Source organism: Mytilus californianus, unplaced genomic scaffold, assembly GCF_021869535.1.
Source record: "Mytilus californianus isolate M0D057914Y unplaced genomic scaffold, xbMytCali1.0.p SCAF_1, whole genome shotgun sequence".
Classification (NCBI taxonomy): domain Eukaryota; kingdom Metazoa; phylum Mollusca; class Bivalvia; order Mytilida; family Mytilidae; genus Mytilus; species Mytilus californianus.
The window spans coordinates 17,941,243-17,950,719 of record NW_026262581.1 but is presented as its reverse complement, the minus strand read 5'-3'; the positions used below and the strand labels follow the sequence as shown (position 1 = coordinate 17,950,719).

General features: G+C 33.2%; 1 long non-coding RNA gene across 1 annotated transcript; it reads left to right on the top strand.

Moving 5' to 3' along the window:
* Window positions 1-1,587: 1,587 nt before the first annotated feature.
* On the top strand, window positions 1,588-9,477 carry LOC127700625 (uncharacterized). Its single transcript, XR_007981671.1, has 3 exons — window positions 1,588-1,794; window positions 7,579-7,779; window positions 9,301-9,477. It is a non-coding gene; the product is annotated as an uncharacterized LOC127700625 (long non-coding RNA).

The following is a 9,477-nucleotide window of genomic DNA, read 5'->3' as shown; positions in this document are numbered from 1 at the left end:
TACCAATAAAAACAATATTCAAAGATTTAATTACAGTGTTGAATAGGTAACCTTTTAGAATAAGTTTATTTAAAGGATTCATAAGTTTTCCCGGATCGTAACTTAATTTCCGGGCTTGGTTTACAACATAACGGTAAAATTTAGGACGAGTTGTTATGCACATTGTTAGATTCCAAATGAAAAGAAAATAAAGTTTGTGGTAAAAATACACGAGGACACACAGAACTAAGACAAATTAAAAAATAAAAGTAATAAGGACGAGAGCACCGTATGCGTTTGTAGAAAGCATAACATGCATCATGTATAACTTATGAACAATCACATCAAACTAGTATTTAGTGTCAATCAGATAAATATAGATTATAATTTAGTGTATATTCATATCGTAAAATATCAGCCGCGAGCCACAATGTGCTAAAAGGCTTTACATTGTGCCGAGAGACTGATATTTGACTATATCTACGTTGCTATAGAAAACCCCATTAATCTGTTGATGATTCTGTTACTGGTCTTTCCATTAGACACTAGCCATAAAACCAGGTTCAACCCACCATTTATTCTCAAAATGTCCTGTACCAATGTCTATGTACGTTGGCGTTTGTTTTTGTTACAGTTCAGTGTTTCTGTTGTTCCGTTGTTTTCCTCTTATAGTTGATATGTTTCCCTCGGTTTTGGTTTGTGACTCGGATTTGTTTTCGCTTAATCGATTTATTACTATTGAACAGCGGTATACTACTGTTGCCTTTATTTACTCTTGACAAAAGGAAGCTTGATAACATTTCTTCATTATGACGTAACTTCTCCTCAGACGTCGATGATAATGTTCTTCACTATTATTTAAAGGAAAACCTATTTTTTCATTTTATTTTCATTAACATTTCACATTTAAAGCTGAAGCATATTTTTACTATCAACTATCTTGTTTCTCCTACTATCAACTATCTTGTTTCTCCTAATATGAATAAAAAAGGATGCAAGATATACGCCAACGAGACATCAACCCATGCATGTATTCGATACTGCGAAGAACCATCTTATTATTTTTCCAACATTTTCGTAGCTATTGTTTGAATTTTTTCTTGTTACATATTTCGTATTTTCACGTTTTACTTATAATAACTTCATTTTCCTGTATATTGCATGCTGTATCTGCGTGATTAATATTTTTACTTTCTGGGATGCTCTGTTTTCAGTTGATAGCAACTTAACCGTTGTCTTTTGAAAATATCATCCATACACAAAGACATGTACATGTAAACACACAAAGAAACCAGCTATGAATTCATATTTGAAATGAAAGTTAAAGGATTGACGTTCCTGCAACACAATATATTTTTTTGTAGCAAATCATCCAAAAAATAAAACACTTAACATGACATTCATTGCTTTTGTTCATCTCAACAGGGACTTATAATGTCTCAAAAGCAGTTTGTACACATGGCTGTATGAATACACCTTTACCTTAAATTTTACATAAACCCACCGGTATAACTTAAGTTACAGTACTATGTTTTATTTCTTCTAAAATAGCTTTCTTTTTAAGTTGAATTAAATTATTACTTACATTTTGTACAGAAATAGTACGGAGACGTATAGAAAGATTCCGTTTATATCTAACAAATGGATCCGACATTCTTGATACTTCTGCGGTGTTGTGTTACAAAGATTCGGGACCTGGCACACCTGCATTTACACAAGAAAGAGTCTGCAACATGCCTGCAAAAAGATTTTTCTTCTTCAACAGTAGAGAAAATGAAGACACCTTTGTAGAATTATGCTTTGTAAAAGTACATGGTAAACTTTGATTATAATCATCCACATTGAACTATGTTTTGCCGCAGTAAATCCGGAGAAAAAATTCCTACCTACCGCTTAACGCCAACAAACATTTTATTTAATCCTATAAATCTGTCTAATGATCCCTACATTTGTACCTTTTTATATAGTAGTCGACTAAGGACATTTTCCCTTTTTTTTTCACTGAAAGTCTTATTCCTTGTTCCTATCCTACGGATGCATCACGAGTTGGTTGACCGTTATGGAATATCTGTTTCACAGATGACAACGGATATATGTTCCAATTGTCGTAACCACAATCCCGTCCTATATTCCTCGAATGTGACCTACCGAATTAGGTAGCACTACACAGTTAGGTGTGTAGTTTCGCATTTTGGCCCCTGCGAATTTTTCAAATATGTAAGCTAGTGTCTTATTAAATTCATTTTTGGATAGCTAAAGATTAATTTAGCCTTCATAGTAGGAACATCAAGATTGTGTAATGTATGTATTACGGGCTGTGTCTGTTTGACAGTCTATTTTCATTTACCATAACAGACATTGGTCCGGAATTTATTCTAAAGTTTTTTTCGAACTTTTTGTCGCACGAACTTTGTGATAAAATTTTAACAAAAAATTAGACAAAAGACACCCAATTTTTATTTAATCATTTGGAAGATTTATGTTAATAATTTCAGAAAAGATATTCCTCAAAGGGATTGATATTATATTTTGAACCACATTTTTGGGAATATATGACATTTTCATGCCCCTTGTTGCACTATGATATGGTAAATAAATGCAGAATGTTGCCATGGATACACAAAATGAGTTATATTTCATTTTCTTTTTAATTTCTGAAAATCACATCATATAGAAGATACTGATTATATACATATGCACATGCACATGCATGACACAAACAGATGACTTAATGTACTAGAAAGCCAGGATAAGAAGATGATTGAACATTTTGTGGTTCAATTTTAATTTTATTTCCTAACTGTGGAGTGCTACCTTAGACTTATCTGGACCTATGGGCGGTACGGATGTGAAGATACGGACTGTCAACAGAAAATGACCTATAACACACGCAAAAAACAATCTTGGAATAAAAATAAACCCACATTGAAGACTATAGTATTCTTCAACTATCTAAAAATCCATTTATTGCCAAATAGGCGCCTTAAATAGAACACTATTTTACAACTTACTGTTTTTGATGCTATAGTTATAAGATGTGTTCCGTAATTTGGATAAAGTCATTAGGTAATCATACACATCATAATTTTATTTCGAGATGGAGAAAACATTAGCTTACATGTTCCGTCGTTTATTGTCATAATCAGACACTCGATACCTTTTAATTCATTTGAATTGCTTTACATTTGTCATTTCGGGGCCTTTTATAGCTGACTATGCGGTATCGGTTTTGCTAATTGTTGAAGGCCGTACGGTTACCTATAGTTGTTAACCTCTATATCATTTGGTCTCAGCTGGAGAGTACTGTTTGGCAATCATACCACATCTTCTTATTTTTATGTTAGCAGTGTATTTTGACATTAAGTCTAGGAGCAAATATTACAATCATAATCAGAACGATGATACCATTTTTTGTGTTATTTGAGAGGGGGAATGAAGAAGATCTTCGAAATATTGACAAAATTTGAACTTAAGAAAGAAGAAAGATAAATGTTACTATACCAAGTTACGACTTACCAAGATAAATATAAATACAGATGTCATACAGCAAAATTAGAACTTTTAGAACGAGTCCTGTCGGGTACCTATAATAAGTATTGCTTCTTATTTTGATATTGTAATGGTGACTGAGACATGCATGGTATATGCAGGCAAGTAATCCAGATATTGCCTACTTTGTACAGGTACATATAATTGGCATAGTTAAAAACTAATGATAACAAGTAATTGAATAATGTAACATTGTTTATGCACAAATCATACCGTAACGATTAGATTTCTCGTTTGAATTGATTTACATTTTGTCATGCCTGGGCCTTTTGTAGATTACTATAATATTAGTATAATATTAATACATATAGTATTGAAAACCTACATTTTTTACACGTGGATCCAGACAAAAAACATGGTAACACTATCTCAGTGAAACTGCCTGTTTTGAGGATTGGATCTATTGTAGTAGTTAGAACCTCCGTCTTTACATGCTAGTCGCATGGTCGTCGAAAGATGTAAAAAATGGTTGGATGTTTGTCTCGAGGGAGATGACTTAAATCACATCTGTGTGTACAGACGATTTTGAGGGTGAAAACTACTAACATTGTTCGGATAAGCTATTAGGCTCTTTATATATACACGCCTGAAAAAGTGTACAAAACAACACCAATATTTAAAAAAAAAGAAAACAATAAATGTAAGTATCTATTTCGGATAACAGTTATCCTTCATCAGTATGAAAATGGTTCACCTACGTCTTTTTTGAAATTTTAGAATTATACGTAACAAGCGTTGACTTGTTCGGTCTTTAATTGTACATTCATGATATCAGTAAACTTTAAGATTGTTTTAGGTGAATCAAAATAGATTGACATGATTCATTGTACATCATCATAATCAAACTGGCACTCACTTATACAGGTAAACGTGCTTTTTGTTTTATAATCTAGCTCTTTATCCAATAAAAAAATCAATACTAAGCAAGCGTCAATGCGTATGTTTACATTTCCCACTAGAACACATCCGCGACATCGCAGGTCTGTTCTTCAATTAAATTATCTATGCTTATTTTAAGCCTAGATTTTTAATATGAATCATTATTCGATATAAAGTCCCTAGTATGGCAATGTATTACACGTTAATTCTACCCAAATACCTTTCTAGTCTATCTCCGCATGCTACAGAGGAAAAAGGGCAAAGGGGTCAATTTGTAAAAAAATCTTTGTTTGAATCATATATTCTAACGCAAAGACTTGATCTGACCCATTCGAAAAGGTTAAAAATGAGAATGTCAGGCCTTTAGGTCACAAAAATTAACTTAGTACTCGGAGTGCAAAATTTGTGCTCGAAACACCAAATCCAGTATTTTGATTGGTTGATTTTTAGTCTGAGTATACTAATCGTACTGGAAAGTTTGATGACTAATCCTTGAGCTGTCAAACTAAAATGATCCCAGTGGATTTAATTTTCCATCTTTACCAACATGAACTATTAAACACAAATAAAGGGATGTCAAAAATATACGGGAACAAAGCTAATTTTGTTGTGCGTTTCTGAAGAAAAAAAATGGATGTAAATTATATACAAAAATATTCAATTTGCCAACTTTCGACGTTCTCATTTTGTACCCTTTTCGAATAGACCAGATCCCTTCTATGCCTTAGAATTCACGACAAAAACAAAGTTTTTACAGTTTGATTCCTCCACCAATTTTGCACTGTCCATACTAGAGACGATTTAAAGTCATTGTTTTGTCACATTTTGAAAAGGGACTGACATTGATGAAAGACCATTTATTGTCAATATGATTTTATTTCATCTTGTTTTCTGACAATTTTGTCTCATTGATAGGGCAGGTAAGGGAACAGTCATTATTTATCAGCTGAGGGGTCGGTGCATTTTAAGGGGGGGGGGGGGGGTCATCACCAAAATATCATACAGCTAGGGGGAGGGGGAAGGGGGGTCACACAATGAAAGTGTTTATGTCTGACAAGCATATAAATTGTTGACAATATTGAAGTGAGTGTGAAATTTCTTAAATAATATCTGTCTTTATTAAATCTTTGATAGTATACAGCACAAGCAGGATGCCTAATCTCTCAAGGGTAGTGAATGTTCACATACCTCTCATAGCTATTTTTCAAGTCAATGCCCGTAACTTTGTAGCTTGCAGTCAACTTCTTTCAACTGTTTATTGATAGGGGTATTTGTTTGGGGGTAGACAAACTTTTGAAACTATGTTCTAAAGACGGTGGGTATGGAGGGGCATGGGAGGTCATTATGTGGTTCATAAGAATTATGGGGGGCTTGCTAACAAAACTTTTTAATGTGAAAAATTTTAACCGACCCCCTCAATTGATAAAATATGAGCGTTCCCTAAAGGACACAGATTAAAGCCTCTCGAGAGTAGAGATGTTTCGGCCTCTGTCGACGAGTGTTTAGATTGATTGACCACAATATATGAGTTTGTATTCGGTTCTTGTGGCTTATGCGTCATCCTCTTTTCTTATTTTGTTTTTAATGGTACAGATGAATTGGACGTTCCCAATGTGTCGGCTGATTTTTGCAATATATTTAAGCATAAAACCCGGTAATCTGTTTTATCATGTCATTTTTTGTCTTTTTTGTCTTCGTTCTGACAGATTTGTTTTTTGGAAAACTCACCAAAATACAACGAAAGGTTAGTGTTGCACGATTTTTACACAATTGACGAACAAACAAAAAGAAGCAGAAGTTGAAGAGGCGCAGTGACTTGAGAAATTGAATAAAAAATGTGTTTGAGGAGATCGCCTGTATGGGGACTACCTATCTAAATATTTAGTCAAATTATTTTGTTTTTAAGTTGTCACATTTTATGTTTATGGATACAGCGGTTGTTGTGTATACTGACTAGGAAGCTGTAGCAACATATAAACCCCTTAGTTTTCTATCACCGAGTCGTCAGCGTCACGCGTTGTTAATGCGCAACTTCCTAAAAACTGATAACAAATTTGATTAACATCTTCTGACCTGAAGTTTTCCACTTGCTATTTCAACTTTCTTAGAAGACTCACACATTTTGTACAGAAACTTAGCACAACCACCTTTAATTCAATTAATCAAACAATTGTTAATTTATTCTTGCAAAGCACATACCGGTAATCATTTATACAAATGTACACTGCCAAACCTAGGTGACCCCAAAATTTTTATTGCATTGATCAAAAAGTTTAAATTAAAAAAAAGTCATTGCCTCAACTCTATAGAATATCAACCAGTCTCTGGGAATTGTTTCATACATGTACCTCTGGTCTTTGTTTTTTAATAACTTAAATTAATGAGGACATTTCCATTCTTGCATTTTATACTCCTCAAGGATGCTACAAAATTCAAATTTTCAGATTTCCTTAAAGATTCATCTGATTCAGTATGTTTTATAAATCTGTTCTTGTAAGATTGGTAAAAACTGGGTACACAAGATTAGTCCTAGGAAAAAGAAACAGTACCAATACGAGATGTAGGAATTCTTCAGAAAACAAAAAAGCCTGCAAGCAGAGATTTATGTCCTAAAGTTTTTATTATATTAAAATATGTTCTTTATCTGCTGGTGACCGGTGTTCAGTCTGTTGTAAGAACACTTATTATGTTTAAAGCGTCTGAAAAACTTGGAACGATCTGTAATGGCTGTATATAATGATAGACTTTGTGGGCTTGCTACGCTTGATGTCCATATAAATGACTTTGGATTTGACAGGGAACTTGTGTTTTGATATTTGAACGTTCTGTTACCGTAGAATCGAGAGGCTTTGATGAATAGAAATTTACTTCCAGATTGACAATCGACAGTTTTTATAACTATTTGTTGTAACTCAAAGATAGGAATACATTAATAATTTCAGGTTTATTTTCTTATAAATACACCAACCATTCCCTTAGTGTCTCGCTCCTGCGCAAGTGTTCAGTTCAATATAATGATATATTTTGCCTTAATTCCTGACGGACTACGCTAAGGTCGCGTCAATATGTGAAGTTGTTCTTTTGGCAGACTATTTTGAAATTATTTTAATGTGATATAAGATGCAGTGAAATTTAGCGTGGGCAAAGTAATCTGTTTATGTTTCTTTGTAGGCTGCTGGAAAGGAACTTGGGGAACAAACTGTTCCCAGCAGTGTTCAGCAAAGTGTATACACCAACAATGTTACCCTGGAAATGGTTCTTGTGTTTGGGGTTGTCATTCAATGAACTGCCTTCAAAACACATGCGATGCTAATACACGTGTTTGTACTACAGGTTGTACGCTTGAACGTGCGGGAACACACTGTTCACATCGTATGTATTGAATAGCTTTAACAAGTTTTAACTGTTAGCCATGACCACACCAATTAGAAATGTTTTAAATGTATTTTGATTAATTTCAAATGTTTTATTTATCAAAATTAAATTTTCCGCACTTAATTGTAGTATGGTATATGTATGGACTTTAAACCACTGGATATATACCAGTACTGGTGGACGTTTCATTTGCGAGGATATCAAAAGCCCATTGTCAGCAATCTAGTGCTGCGAAGAAATATCATTGATGCTGTCTATTTCAATAAATTCACTGTTCATCAAAATTTAAAAACAATTGATATATCCAGGAATTTTTTCCCCTCATTTATGTTTTACTTTAGATAGATATAGCAAAACATTTTAAAAAAATATTTCGCTCTCTGCTTATGTTTTAAATTTTAATGAACGTATTACTGATAAATTATTTTGTCAGGCATTTCGTACAATACTATACTTAAAGGGGAATTAGCTACGAGATATAATAAAAAATTAAATATGATTTTAGTTTTTGTTCAATCATTAATGAAAGTGAAATAGTGAAATAACAAGTCGCATCTAGCAGCCAGTTTGGTTCAGTTTTGTCAAAATAAGCTAAGAAACATTGCTGATGAATTATTCACTTGCAGGTGAATAATTCGACCTCATTTATTCTGTATTAATGTGACCTTCAAATAAACCTCTCCGCTGGATATGGTTTACGCATGTATCATCTATTAAAAGGAAAAGAATGTCAACATTGAAAGTGATACAAGGATGAACCATTTGGTTGACTGATTTGATCCACTGAAATCATCCTTATTCAAGTAAAGACGATGACAAACATACTTTTTACCCTAAAATATGAAATCAATGAAAATTCCAATTGCATGTGGTCGCTATCTATTTATATTTATGTTTATGTTTATATCGGATTAAATGACCGTCGGTAGTCTTTGGGAGTCATCTCGATGAATAATTAGATGACGTCTAGACAAACAATTTTAGATACGAACCACCTAATCTCTTTGATACTTTGAATACAATTTATTCTTAAAGGATATCAATATAACACCGTATCTTTGCATATTCTTTTAATCATTACTGATATTGGTATTGTATTTGATAAAGTTAAACATAACTAAATGTGCACTTCTATTACAGATATGAAAACGTGTTGTTCTACATTCTGTCGATATTATGATATTATGTATTTAAATTTTGCATTACGTTTTTCAAACTGTTTATTACATATTCACATTAAATTCGTTAGCTGTGTACTGATTGTTACTTAAAAGCTTCAATTTTCTTTACCACCAGTTGTTTATATCTTCAAAAAAATAAGTAGTTAATCTCTCTCTCTCTCTCTCTCTCTCTCTCTCTCTCTCTCTCTCTCTCATTGGATGAGTCGCCAAACTGCCGCATATTTTTTATTCATTTGATTGGTTTAGAGATGAATATAGCACAGATAACGTAGTTAAAAAGGTAAAAAAAAAGACATGTCATAACCCATTCAATTTGTTTAATCTGTTTAATCTTCAGATAATATGGCACACGACGGAACTGCAAATCAGCATCCTTCTAACTCCAATCGACCTGCTAGTTTATCAATCGATGGAAACAGAACGTCCTGTATCAGTTTTACAACAACTGAGCAAAGTGCATATCTACAAATTGACACTGGATCTTTTAGTATTATAGCTACAGTTTATCTAGCTG